General features: G+C 33.9%; 1 protein-coding gene across 4 annotated transcripts in view; it reads left to right on the top strand.

The window, feature by feature from the left end:
- Positions 1-15,369, top strand: part of LOC111045081 (GATA zinc finger domain-containing protein 7-like) — a 137,414-nt gene that overhangs the window by 81,290 nt on the left and 40,755 nt on the right. The window lies entirely within an intron of this gene.

Below are 15,369 nucleotides of genomic sequence, written 5' to 3'. Positions count from 1 at the left end.
TATTCATCTTGCTACAATATGCAGTTCTGACAGATACTTGATTCAGAGTCTAAGAAATACTGTCTATTTTGCTTTCAACGCGATCTATCCAGGAATTCTTGGGGTCATTTATCTACATATTTGAAAGTATTTTAAACAAGAAAACTCATTCCAAATTAATTTACAACAAAATTATTGACATTATTGACAGTAATATCATTCATTGCATTAAAATACCATCATTGGGATATAAAATATTTTCAGGGAAATTGGGAATTTGATTTGAAGGATAAACACAAATACATGATTCAGAGTCTATAAACAGTGTTTAATGTGCTTACGACGCGTTCTATTCAGGAATGCTTGGGATTCCTCCAGAAATTTCCTCCATTTATATACAAATTTTAAATTATAACAAACAAAGATTTACAAAATAATTATTGACAAGAAATTTATCATAGATGATATTAAAATACCATCATTTACAAATAAAATAGAAGAGATATTAGGAATAGTTAATTCGAAGAATGACAACAGAATACGTTTTCATGTAGTCTCATCCGTTCAGATGAAAGCGATAGTTTTGAGGCAATCTATTACCGGACTTTGCACTTATTGAAATATGTAACAAGGGTGAAACTATTCATTATCACTCTTTCACTGATTAAAAACCTGCTCTGCTTTCTAGCATCTCTCGGTTTCTAAAGCTAATTCATGAACTTGCAACTAATACTATGCAAGGTCAAGTGTAATCAGGATCAACAGTATTTATCTTACAAAACTTGTTCCTAATTGTTTCTGGAAAACGTTTAAATACCCAAGATTTTTAAAATCGACTTCACTTGGAAATGCTTAGTGTTAGAGGTGTGATTTTAAAGGTGTTTACAAACTGAAATCACTGGAGGGCATATTTTTGACAGAAAACCAACATTAAAAACCGATTATTCGACAGATTTCACTAGCCTCTCTGTCTAGATTCCTTTCAAAAACAGAATGTTATTGTGTTCACACCTTTTCGCTCAACATGCTTCATGTGCAGTCAATAAATTTTACTTTTCTCAAACTTTTCTTACTAAAATACTCAAATCAAGACTATCGAGTGAATATTGAAGTTAGGAGCACAGATTAGGCAAGACGTTTTTGTTAGTACGAGTCTATGATACCTAGACTCACCTCTTATCTGTTAGGCCTACATATAGTTGATTATGATTGAGAAATTTTTTTCTTGAATTCATTGTGTATTGGATGTTTGGATATTTCCTAATATTTTAACAAGAACAAGCTGCTATCCCAACATGTTATCTACAGGTTTATCAAGAGTCAACCTGTTCACACTTGGTCCCGTGTTAAAAAAACGAACCTGATAATATTTTCCTAAATAATAACCCGATATCAATGAAGACACGAATATAATTTATGAATCCATGAATAAATTGATTTGGTTGAAAATTTGGATATTGAATTGAATTTTATTAGTCATTCAATATTTACAAAAAAATACAACGACTTCGTCAAAAAACATCCCTTTTAAATCACTATTATTCATTAGTCAGCCTTAAAAAATACAAAAATAAAATTAACAAGTCATTTAAAACATAGATCACAAGTTACCCATATCATAAGGGAAATGGTAGCCAGTTTATAGAAAAGAAACTATTTACTGTGCACAAACATTCAATAACTAAAACATATTTTATTCCATTTTTAATTGAGTAACTAGTACCAGTGCTAGTAACTTTAATTTGTCTGGTGTGTCTGGTGTAGTTATAAAATAACGAAAGGAACACTATTATTGGCCAATACTCAGATCCCATGTGTTGTTCACAAACTACCAGCTTCCGATTGGCCAGACTCAGAAAATGAAGGCTACTTGACTATTGGCCAATCAAATAGAAGTTACGTTGTGACGTTATTGAGCTGCTTGCTTCTCATTGGTTGAAGTTGTAAAATGGTGGCTGTTCAACCTATTGACCAATCAAATTCTTCTCTAATTTAAAGGTGTGTCACTCCTTTATTGTAACTTTCTTCTTGATCAGTGCCTGGAGTTCAGATAGCTGAGAGTATCTTAGGATCTTCGTTTCAAATTGGATTCGAAATCCAATTCGATTTTATTCATACTGTAATCTGTGAATTGTAATGTATTGAATTCCTCTTTTTAAGTTGTTTTAAATGGCTGCTGATGATGACTCATTGGAGACACATGACACAGAGTTGTAGCTGTGCCGATGATCTGAAAAAGTGTTCATTAATTTGAAATAAATAATTGTAAATGAGAGGCTAATTTTTCCATGCTGACTACCTTCATCATATTTCTTACTCATCATGTTCAATATTCTCGATGGAATTAAAGACATGTTGGCTCATCGTGGTGTCAAAACGTGAAGCTTCCAGATTTCATATGCTTCAACTAAAATCTTTCTTCCTAAAATACTGTTTTCTAATCTAAAACTGTGTTTCCTAAGAAGTTTGGATTATTCAAAATGAAGTAATTTGAAATGAATTAGTGGATCAATCTTGAATTCTACTATCAATTTCCCCACTAAGGAAACTCGGAAATAAGTACTTCCTTCCCATGCAGCAGATCTGGTTAATCAATAACCATCTATTTACAAACAGGTTCCACATTATTATTCTATCTTCCTGAAGGTGTACGTACACCTGGTCTATCTAATCTCATCCTACAGGTTTTCAAATGTATTCATTGATAAATAATGCTTCAAGGAAACTAGATTCCATAGTCATTTATATAGAATCGGATCAGTAAAATAGTAAGGATCGTGTCTCCAGGTTTTCTTGTGAATAGGTATCTTGTATTGCTAAATTTCCATCTTGTAAATAGCTGGGTGTTCTCTGTAGTGGTTGGAGCGTCACTCACTCACTCTCACTACATTATGTTTCTTCTATTTACATAATTTCTGTTTCACTCTCTTCTTCAATAGTTTTACAATTTACTCTCTTCTCTTCTATCAACTATCTCTTTCTACTATCTTGTCATAGTCTCTTCCCATTTCATTCACTCATCCACTCTCTTTCTCTCTCTTATCTTGTTATAGTAACGAGAAAAACTTGAAATTGCAGCGCTCTTATGGGGACCTAGAAGCTTTTTCTAACTAAACCATCTGGCATCTATATTCTCTGTCTCCCATTCAACGATTTTGATTAAAGTTAGTGATTTTCGTTAACAATAATTCTGTTAGTCATTATATGTAATTATAATAAAATAACTAATTATTGAAAAGGTTCTGTCCTTGGATGTCATTGTGAAGAATATACTTCCATACGTCCAATCATCGTCGTTTCAAGTAAATGCAGCGCAACATTACATTATCATCATCTAATTGCATTTCATCTTTACTTCAGAAATCTTCATATCTTGGAATAGTTCTTCAGGCCCAGTTTCTAGGTCACTTATTTTCATTTACATTAACCAATGCACAAATCAAATATGATTAGAAAAGGACTAACAGGCCTAGCCCAAAACTGTTCCCTTTCCAAATTTTGATAGTAGTATTCAAGTAACTTGAATGAAGTTTCTAGACACTTGGACCAATGATTCATTAAATCTATATTGGATCTTCAAATTAAATGGCTTATTGGATTTAATAAAGTGTCTTGGAAACCGGGCTTATACATAAAAATCATTGAATTTCCGTCTGTATTGTCAATTTCAGTTGAAAACTAGAATTCTATGTACTCATACGTTAATGATTCAAAATTATTCTAATTAATTCCCATTCACTCTGTCTTTCTCGTATCTCGTCTTCCTCTCTCATTCATTCTCCTCTCATCACTAGCTCTCTCTCACTTTTTCTCTTACACTTACACTAACACTCTATTTCTTTCCCTCTCTAGCGATGTTTTCAATGAACTTGACAGCAGTAGCAGCAAGAGTCTCTTGCAGAAGCAAGTCTCTTTCTCTGTCTACTTGGGTTGTGCTGGAGAGTTTTAGTCTCTTTCTCTGTTCAGTTGGGTTGTCTCGGCGATTAGCATAACTGACATCTTGCACTGTCGCTTTCTTCTTGCTGGCTGGTCACAATTTTGACCCTGACCACCCTGACCTCTGTGACTGTGACTCGGCAAGCCTCACGCAATTGCAGTAGTCGCTTTACTGGGCAATTCAGGCCTATTCCAGTGCACTATTGAATAGATTCATTCATTCTAGAATCCTATCACAGCACATATACATTATTCGTGGGTGAATCAATTCTGATTTTGTTTTTGCGAGTAATAATTTACTTAATCTAATGCAGCTATTCTTTAATTAATTTATTATATTTGTTACTGGACTCGTATACTATATGTATTTCAGTTTTCATCTTTGTAGTATCAAACAGTTTTCATCAATGATATTAATTAATTTTATTTTTATTTTTTTACGAAAAATTCTACTCGTGATTATGTACGGTACTGATCCATGAATTATTCACTCTAATTATTACTAGACAGATAGAGCAGATTGATTTTCTAGTGGATTTTAATTCTCGTCTCTACCAGTACTTTAATGTAGGTTTTCATTAATATTATTGAATTCCAAGTCTTCGCTGCAAGTAATTCTTCTCGTGTAGTTAGGCCTATTGAAGAATTAATTTATTCTATAAGTTACTGAGCAGCTATTATATATCTTTTACTTATTTGATTGAATCAAATCTTTGTATTCTTGCCTATTCTGATTTCTGTCAGTATCCGTTATTTGCTATATGTGATATTATGTTATGTTATATGTGTTATATGTATGTGATATGTGTTATAAGTGATATTATAACGGATCAGTATCCGTTACATGAGATATTACTGAGTAGGTTTTGCATAATTGTTTCAACTTGATTTTCATGAGAGATTCTTATCACTTTTAACCAGTTTTTACTAACTTATTGATTTGATCATCCAATTATGATCAGTTTTTCTTCTATTCTTGACATTCTCATATTGTGGTAAAGGCCTCTCCATTCATTCCATTATACTCGTATATTCAATTCTCGAAATAATATTTATTCGTATCAGACATAATTTTGTTTCTTTGGTGAAACTTGATTTTAATTTTCATTACTTCTCTGTTCACTTTCAAATCATATTTTCCCTCAGTGATGCTAACCCTCTCCCAATAAGAAATACTTTCATTACTGAACTGGCATAATATGCATATTATGCTCGATATATTCATTTTTTTATTTGAAAATGTAATTTATATTTATTCTGACATTTTTATTTTAATTAAAGATTTAGGGATCCAACAATTTGTTTCTCTCTCTTCCTTTTCTTCTTTTCCTCCTCTTCGTCCAACTTCTATCTCGTTGCCTTCTTCATCCTCCTACAACTTTTCTATCTGTTCCTCCTACTTTTTCTTTCACATGGAACTCTTCAGCCAATTGTACTCTCCAACTGTTAATTTCGATTTCCCCAACCTCCGTGAAATACAACACCCTCATTCCAGACCGCTGTTTCGTCTTCTTTGGAATTGGGAAAGGACAAAGGACACCCACGACCACCAACAAAAGGGGAGATCATATTTTCAATTGTCAGTTAAATTTGTTACGGTAATGAGTTCCTTTTACTTTATTCGGGGGAAGGACAAGGACAGTGGGAGAATGACATCTCTATGATAATATCCGATAGGTACTCAGATAAGAAGGATATCTAATTGGATATTCATTATTTTCCAGCACACAGAGTTTTCAAGTTCACCCCAGGTTTTCAAATTTACAGTGTTAACCAAATTTTTCAGATTAGTCAAAGTTCCAGATTGGATCAGAAATATTTTAAATTTCGAGTAATCTCAAGTAAGTACAAACTTTTCACTATTTCTCAAATCAAGGAGGATGAGAAGTTCACTTCTTGGAGGGTAGGAAGATAAATTTCTCTATCCTCTTTGCTTTCGATACACCAAGCATTCATTAATATGACAACCAATTGCAATCATTCATCTATCAATTTGGTAAAAGGTTTAATAAAGGTTTTTAATAGAGGTATAAAAATACCAAAGGTTTTTAATAAAGGCAGCGATTCAATTCAATTCAATTTGTCTCCAACTATCTAAGTTGTATCTTATTCAACTACAATCATTCAAACTAGTGGAGAACTTTCCTGTGGAAGGAGAGTTTGACAGATATTACATTCTATGAACTCACAGTTAGACAAAATACAGTATAATTCACATATGGAAGTTTTTACTTTGAAATTGCAGTGAAAATTTTAAAAGATTCAATTGATAAAAATGTTCCTCGCCTTTACCGGGAAACAAGAAATAATCTAGTAGAACCGCAGTTGGGGCAATGAAGAATGAATTTGAAAAGTATAAATGAAGTTAATTAATACATTGAATCAAGGCAAAGTATCAAACTGTAGCGGGATACATTTTGTTATATCTTTTATAAAATTCTCAGCAAATTTTTTTTCAATTATTAGTCATCATGTGTTAAATGTGTTATGAAGTTATGCACTCCGAACTCACCCCTTCCAATTGTTCGAAACTCAACTGCAACAATTACAGTTGTCACTAAATTCTCTCTGGTCATTCAATTTATCATTTTCGGGTTTTTTCATTCATCCTCCATCACCATCCATTACCAAAGATTTGAACTCGTAGGATGGTACTATCCCACATGGGAAATGAGTTTCCGTAGAATGTGTAAATGAACCATATTCATCAACTGAGTAGTTAGAAGATGGATTTTTCAAGATGTGATAAAGTTTACCACTTGACTTTGACTTTCCAAGTCCAGCCACCCAATGTAAAGTGGTCAGCTTCCTGACCACAAGAATGATGAGTGTACGAAATGCATTGTCATCAAATGAAATTGGGTTTTAAATTACATTTAATACAGTCATCATTAAGCCGGATATGAGAATGAGATAGTTCTTAACTTTCTGACACAACCGTATTGAGTGTTTTCGTTTTAGTTGCAGCACTACTTTCTCGTCTTGAGTCGCTTATTACTTCTACTTAAATAGTTGTTAACAACTATTTGAGACTGTAAAGTCTCATAAACACATGTCCAAAGCTATTTCCAATCTATATTCCTTATGCAGCTTTTAAAGCTTTCCATATATAATTTTGAAGCTATCTTTTCAATGCTTTATTGGAGATATCCCTTATATCCTTATTGCATTATTCCATTATAGCATTGACTAAGCAGTTATTTGAATGTTTTTGTTTACAATTTCCTACACCAAGCTCATGTTTACTTGCAGTTCCACATCTTTCTAGTTTCCATTCAAAAATACTTACTTGTTTGTATCTATTATATAATAGATTAGTACTACAGTATTAATAGTTTTTGATCTCCATTGAACCACTTTCAGATTTCATTAAATGAAATCTAACAAATAATGTAATTCCAATTAGAATATTGCAAATAATTGATTATCACTTCCTTACCATGTGACGGCCATTTTGATTCTCAATCATCTCTTATCCACCTTTTAAATCATTTCCAATTTTCAATGTTATACTACAATCTGATTTCGCTAATCTATAAATAAAGTATATGAAAGTGGATAAACTTGGATAAGAATTATTAGAAATCAGTATCCTTTAGATTAAATTAGAAATCTTATCCTGAACACGATTACTATTTGCTCAGTACGGTACCATAATTCAGTACTATTATTACAGTTTAAATCTCAATTCATTACAATTATTGCAACATAGTCATTTCCGGTTTACAATAAAATTGATACTGTTTACACAGATCTCTAGTTTGTGATGTGACTCTTACCACCAGCCCATTCTCCCACTGAATTTTTTCGGAATTTGGGAAAGTTCCGGTGACGTTGGTCACAAAAATGTTGCTCTGCATCCGAGCCGAGCAGAGCCACTATTGTCTTCCATCGGTTCACACTTATTAAATTTTCAATTGCTGTCTACCATTTCCATTCAGCTTTCTCTGCTTCCTCCAAATTTCGTTAAACTTACGCATCCTGCTCTACTGAACTTGACTATGGCTGTTTTTCAACTGATCGATTATTTGCTTTTTGTGAGTGGTTGTTTTTTTTTTTTAATGTCTTCGACATTTTCTGATTATACAACTTTCCATGATACAAGTGAAATATATCGATAGAAAAACTTTTAATCTAAAGTAATTGGCTTACAAATAGATGAAATGATGATGAATTAGTGATGCCTATTTACAATTGGAGAAATGATTCTGATATTGTAAATTATTTAGGCCTATTGTATCAATCTATGGAATTATATCAATCAATATTTGGAACCGATAGTGTTACATATCGATTATATTCTCAATTTTGAAATAATTCGAAAGCTGTTATGACAATCCAAAAGAATATCAAACAGATATTGTACAAGAAAAGAATTGAAAACTTTAAACTTCACTTGAAATCTTTTGTTGAACGTAAATACATATATACGTTTTTTATAGGCTACCTATACAGTTACTGTTTGTACATAATATTTAATAAGCAATGCATCAGAGAATACGAATCAAAAAATAAGCTACAGATAAAATGCAGATTTGTACATCTATCGTCTCTACATTCTACTTCTTAGAGATAATGATCGTCTTTACCATTAATAATGGGACAGTCTGTAAATCCTGTTTGATCAGTTCTCATTCATAACTGACTGACATCCATTACATCAACAGATCTGTATCTAGTTTTCGAGTCAACTCATCCACAATCTCCATATCAAAGATGATGAGCACTTCTATTTAATGGTTACGAATCTAACAGTATTTACCAATCTTTCACAAAATGAGTGTTATACATCCATTACATTATATACTTTAGCTCGTAATACTAGCTATCAGTTCAGTATTATTCGCTGAATGTAGCGATGTTGACCACCCTCCTCAAAGAGACCTGTTTACACGGTTGATATCTATACTTGAGTTAGGATATGAATTACGAATGTAGCGATGTTGTTGACCATCCAAGATCAGTGAGCAGCAAAAAAGAAAGCCGATCAAATTTGTTTGCAGTGCGCGGAGACCTTGAGTTTGGTGACAGAGGCGCCCTGTAAATAATAAGAGTATTGCCAGTGGTGCGGAACACAGCTCTGGACTTGACAAAGGCATTCTTCTCGTCATCTTTTTATCGCGACAATAATGGCGATTGTCCGTCCGATCACTGTTTGCTCTGCCGACAAATAATAAATAATGGATGCTGAATTTCCAATGAATATAGCTACGTAATAGTGCTGAAGAAAGTCGATTACCAGAAGGTGGTTTCAGTGCTGGGTGCTGGGCCACTCTATCAGTGGCTACTTGTTCGATGCTCGTGTCATGATGTGTCACCACACTTGTACGGTATGTCGTGATACATGTGAGATGGCATTGTGTGGTATGTGCTTTATCCTTCCAGCATTGAGGCTCTTGCTTTATTCGTTATTGAATTTATTATTGATGGAATCTATTGAATCGGATACTTATTGAAGGAAAGAGTTAGATGGTATTGTTGATCTAAGTTGAATGATTTTGGAATCCATTGAACATTTATTGGCAAATAATTGATTTCCGAATGTAACCTTGAGAAGAATGTGAGTATATTGAGAAGAGAAGGTTTTTGTTGATTATGAAGCTCACATGATTTCTATATTTAAGCGTGACTGGCGTGAGAAATGAAGGGGTTGATCGATGTACCGTACCTAAAGGAAATATATATCGTTTATATGGAGCTCTAAGCACTAGAGAGTGATTTGTAATCGTTACTAACCATTAGATTATTATAATAAGTTGCATTTAATTATTCTGTGATTGAAAATGCTTTGTCCCATTTGAATGATTTTTATATTTATTTATAAAATTGAAGGAAAGAGTCATCTGACATTGGAAATGATCTATTTGAATGGTTTGTATATCATTTATTTGAAACTTAATATTATTCCAGCACTAAAAAAGAAGAGTGTAGAATTTCACGGCATATTTTGTGAATAGAAGTGCACAAGAAAAACAAGATTGATAGTAGGAGAGTATGTTACAAATTGTTCATCTCCCATATAAGCTAAGCAGTCATTTTTCCATTGTGGGTTGAAGGTGATGACATCATGAAGTGCTCCAATCATAATCTTCCCCTTCCCATATGTATTTTTGTTTCTACATAATCAATTAATCATATCTAAGGTTTATATATTTATTGCAAACTTATTGATTCTGGCACTAAAAACGGAGAGCACAGAGTTTCAAGGCATAGTTTGTGAATGGAAGTACACAAGAAAATTCCCCTGATTCCACGATTCGTTTTAATCTTCTATTTATCTATTACATTCATTCAATTAGTAAAGATATATGAACAGCCCTTTCCACAATTAACACTCAACTATCATACACGTCTAAAGCTAAACCCGAAATGTTGGTTGTTGTTTCTCGAGGCTCTAGACTCTAATCTAAAGACACTTCACGACTCCTGGGTTCCTTCTCATGACTCCCGAGGCACTTCATGCTGTTCTCCCCGAGGCATTCACGATTAATTTGGCGATTTTTGTGATAGATAACCACTTTCGTTCACTTGTCTTATTTCCGGCTCTTGTTTGTGAATGTGCGTACGTGTTTGCGCATGCGCTGTGATCAACGTGTACCGATAGGAGCACTTCACTTATTTCTTCCAACTTCACCAGGACGCTATTTGTATATATATAGCTTGTCATTAGTGGAATGTGTAGATATAATATTTAAATAGGCTGGGTGCTTCCCACACTTGAATGGGCTTTCTCTGATAGCTTTTGTCACCGAGGAGAGGAGAAGTGGATAGAGAAAAATCTGGTGTGGTACACTCACACAACTTTCCTTGCTCATTGAACTGGGAGCCTCATTCTTAAACGACAATAATTTAGAGAAATAACATAATGACGATTGGCGGCAACATAATTATTTGAAACTACGATCAGACTACTGTATATGTGTGTATATAATAAATTGTTTTCAGAGTACTTTTTCCTTTGTGTAAATTGTGAAATCCGATGATTTTTTAAAAGTCGTCAAAACAGCTGTTCTACAGATGAAATGTCTCGACTATGTGTTATTTTTATAGACTGCTCTACCTACCTACCTCATGCACGAGAAGGAGGTTACAAAGTCCATTTCTCAAGGATGGGGTGAACCCCTCATTAGTTTCCCAAAAAGGAGACTCATGCCAGTTGATGGAGCTGACAAATAACTATACAGAGTATGAATTTGAAATAAATCAGTCAAGTAATTTTTGAGAAAATCGTGAAAAACATGGTTTTTCAGTAATTATCCGCCATTTTTCTCGAGAATATTACGCAGTTCCTGCAATTTTCCTAGAAATGAGACTCATGTCAGTTGATAGGGCTTATAAATAGCTATCCATGGTATAAATTTGAAGAAAATCGTTAGAGCCGTTTTCGAGAAAACCGTGAAAAACATGGTTTTTTAGTAATTATCCGCCATTTTTCTCGAGAATATTACGCATCACCTGCAATTTTCCTAGAAATGAGACTCATGTCAGTTGATAGGGCTTATAAAGAGCTATCCATGGTATAAATTTGAAGAAAATCGTTAGAGCCGTTTTCGAGAAAACCGTGAAAAACATGGTTTTTTAGTAATTATCCGCCATTTTTCTCGAGAATATTACGCAGCTCCTGCAATTTTCCCAGAAATGAGACTCATGTCAGTTGATAGGGCTTATAAATAGCTATCCATGGTATAAATTTGAAGAAAATCGTTAGAGCCGTTTTTGAGAAAATCGTGAAAAACATGGTTTTTTTGTAATTATCCGCCATTTTTTCCGCCATCTTGGATTGAATTTTATTGAATTTCTTATTGTCGGGTCCTCATTGTATAAGGACCTTAAGTTTAAAATTTCAAGTCAATCGGTTAATTAGGAATGGAGTTATCGTGTTCACAGACATACACACATACACACACACACACACACAGACCAACACCCAAAAATCATGTTTTTGGACTCAGGGGACCTTGAAACGTATAGAAAACTTGAAATTTGGGTACCTTAATTTTTTTTGGAAAGCAATACTTTCCTTACCTATGGTAGTAGGGCAAGGAAAGTAAAAAGACAAACAAGAAGAAGAAGAAGAAGACAAATAAGAGGTCGTAGAGAAGTGCAAAAGTGAAGGAAGAAGCTGATTCTCAGGATCTAGAGGACGTCCACTCTTCACACGATATCCGCCTCTGACTGCATGATAGGTGAAAGGTTTCCAAGTACACGGCTACCCTATATGGAAAACCTATAGGTAGCCTACTAGTGTAGTTTGTTACACGATGCTGCAGACATTAATGTGTATGAAAGTGTCCTTAGTTTTCAATTTAATAAGGGTCTGATGCTTCTGTTCCTGATGAAATTGTATTTATTACATCGTGGGGTTTTATTGTTTTTACAATATTACTGTTCAATTATTTAGAATTGTGTAGATTTGCAAATCTGGTTGAATTAAAAGTGTTGCAACGATGAGAAATGTTGCAATCAAGGCATTTGAAATTGGGATCTCATAACAATGGAGCAGAAAATAGTTATTGATACTCTAGATTGAATAGGTTATTGATAGCTATGTTAATTGATCAAATAGATCCACAACAATTACGCGTTTATTAATTCTTGTATTTTCACTGAATAAAACTGTAAAAATATTTTTCATGAAAACTTGTATTGATTTTGAAAGCTGAACTTCTTACTGTTTAAATGGTGATTTAATTCTCCGAAAATATTAGTGCAGAATGACTTTTTATGTGAATTTTGTTCTGTTATTGTTACTAGTAGTTAATGATTGTCAATCAACATCATTGCTACTATTATTTTTATTCTGAAAGTGATGTTCACATAAGTTTTGGGCTTGTGCGTAGATAATGTGGAATGAAATAAATAAATAATGAAGAGGACCTCAGCGATCTTCAGTGGAAGAGTTCCGAAGCACCGACATTACAATATTGGAATGTAGAATCCCGATACTGTTCCTTGGTTTTGAGATGAAAATCAATCATCAAACAATTTTTTTCAATACATTTATAAAAAAAACTCTGGAAACGATTTTACTTTGGAAACGATGTTTGTGAAATGTCAGATAAATCTGTAGGTCTGTAACGATCATCTTCCATTATTTTCTCACTTTACTAACTTTTCAACAACATTTTCAATCGTACAGTATAGCTTCTTGATACTTCATATTGCTACATCCAATTTCCAGGACTATCCCCGTTTTTATGTCATCATTTTATATGCGGAAAATTGACGTTGCAATTGAACTATCACTTGCATTTCAATAACTATCAGACTCCGACCTTTCAAAACAATACATTACCGTAACTAAACATTTTGTTCACTTATGGTTGATGGCATTATGACATTCCATACTAGATTACTAGTCAACAACTTATATTTTACGTTTTTATACATTTATTTCACCAAGTTTTTGCTCTGATGCGAGTAATACCGCTTGAGGAGTTTGAAGTGGATGCAGTCATAGTTATACTGTAACTAACTAGTTATTGCTGTAATCTTCTTAAGTTATTGATGTTAGACGTAGGTTAGTCAGGATGAAAAACGCTCAAAGCATATAGTGTATGTGATTGTGTAGGAGGGAGTGAGAGGGTAGGATGCAGAAGAGGAGGAGTGAAGAGCAAAAAGTGAAAATAATTTCATGCCTTTTTCACTCGACGAACTACAATCAAATAGCAATAACCGTCAGAAGAAGACGCTATTCGAAGAAGGGAAAGACGAAGAAGAAGAAGAAGAAGAAAAAGAAGATGCGTTTGTACGTTTTCTTTGTAGTTTGATATTTTGTCCGCGTTTCTCGAACGAAACTTGAAGAGAAAGAGAGAGAAAGGTCTGGCAATAAACTGATTTAAACTGTGTGAAGTGAGAGAGGAGAGTATTTTGCTGTGTGTATGTGAGAGAATGATGGAGTCCAAGAAGATGATTGAGCGATGTGCCTAGATATAACTACAGTCTAATATGAGATGATGGAGAAAACCCGTACATTTCCAAACGTGCCATCAATGGCACTATATTTATGTATATCTAGTAAATATATATAATACGAATGATGGTGATATTTTTCACTGTCGTTTTAACTATCTATGTATCCTCTAGGTTGATGCGTTGCCGTTACTGCACATCATAAGCCACATCATTTAAATGTGGGTTATGTGAATCAATTTCTGACCGGCCGGATCTAGAACTAGCAGAAATTTAGCTATGAAGTCTGGGGATTGAATTCAATGTCCATCACTTTCATTGCCAGTCTCATCTAATGTCGCTAATGTTGAATGGTGACCGAACTTAGTGGGTAATTGGGCTAGCAGTTTTCGTGGTCCAATTGTATTATTCAGTTTTGCTTGGAGAAGTTTGTATAGGCCTAGTACAGTCATTCATCTTGTACCGGCCTGTTCAGGTTATTGACAGACCCTGAGTGTGGAATGAAAGTGGATTGGGAATATAAAAAGAAATCATATTGTGGATTTGGTGCAAGATTCAAAGTTCCTCTCTTTTATTGATTCTTTTCTTCAATGCTATGTTATAGATTGGATTTGCAGTGAACAAATTTGAACCAGGTATCTAGAGTGTGTTGTTTTATAGTAGAGCTATGTATACCTTGGATCCACTGTAAATGAACATTTATAGTTTTTCAACCGTCGAAATTTAAAATTATTAGTTTTTGTCGCTTTTGAGTGAAAATGGACTAAATTCCTGAAAAGTGAAATCGTAACCCTATTTCGGAATTTTAAAATGTAATCTAAATTTGGGATAGAAATAGTAAAAGGAGTATCCTTAGTTTTTCTCTCCCGGTCAGTGCTTTCTTTTCAAAATAATAAATAAATGGGACTATTCACAAGAGATCAGATGCCGAATCGAAAGGATGTTCATCAAGATGGCTTCAATCTTTAAAAGTAGAAATCTGGGTTTTAATACAAATGGCAAAATGTTGCGCTGCTATGTTTTTCCCATACAGTTATATGGGGTGGAGTCATGGACACTCAGAAGCTGCAACGAAAAGATTGGAAATGTATGAGATGTGGCTTTATAGGTGCATTTTGAGGGTTTCATGAATGGATCGTGTCACTAATACTGGAATGCTTAGAAGAATGGCTAAAGAAGAAGGGCTGCTGAATATTATAAAAGCGAGGAAGTTGCAGAACTTAGGACATATTATGAGAAACCCAAACCGATATGATTTCCTAACATATTGCACCGATTATGATCTCCTACAGTGCATATTGCAAGGGAGAGAAATGGGTAGGAGAGAGGTCGTTAGAGGAAGAATTTATATTCGAGAGTCTGGTTTTCCATGAACACCGCAGAAGTGTTCCGTGCAGCTGTGGATAGAGTGTAGCTAGCCACTCCATTTTATTTCTTGACTGACTTACTTTTTCTATCAGCCAAATTTGAAATCTCAGAAATTGTTACTCACAAAGAAATGATCTCTCTATAATTCACTGATATTATTCATCTTTTATTCTT

This window comes from Nilaparvata lugens, chromosome 7 (assembly GCF_014356525.2).
Source record: "Nilaparvata lugens isolate BPH chromosome 7, ASM1435652v1, whole genome shotgun sequence".
Taxonomy (NCBI): domain Eukaryota; kingdom Metazoa; phylum Arthropoda; class Insecta; order Hemiptera; family Delphacidae; genus Nilaparvata; species Nilaparvata lugens.
This window is presented reverse-complemented; position numbering and strand designations above follow the sequence as displayed.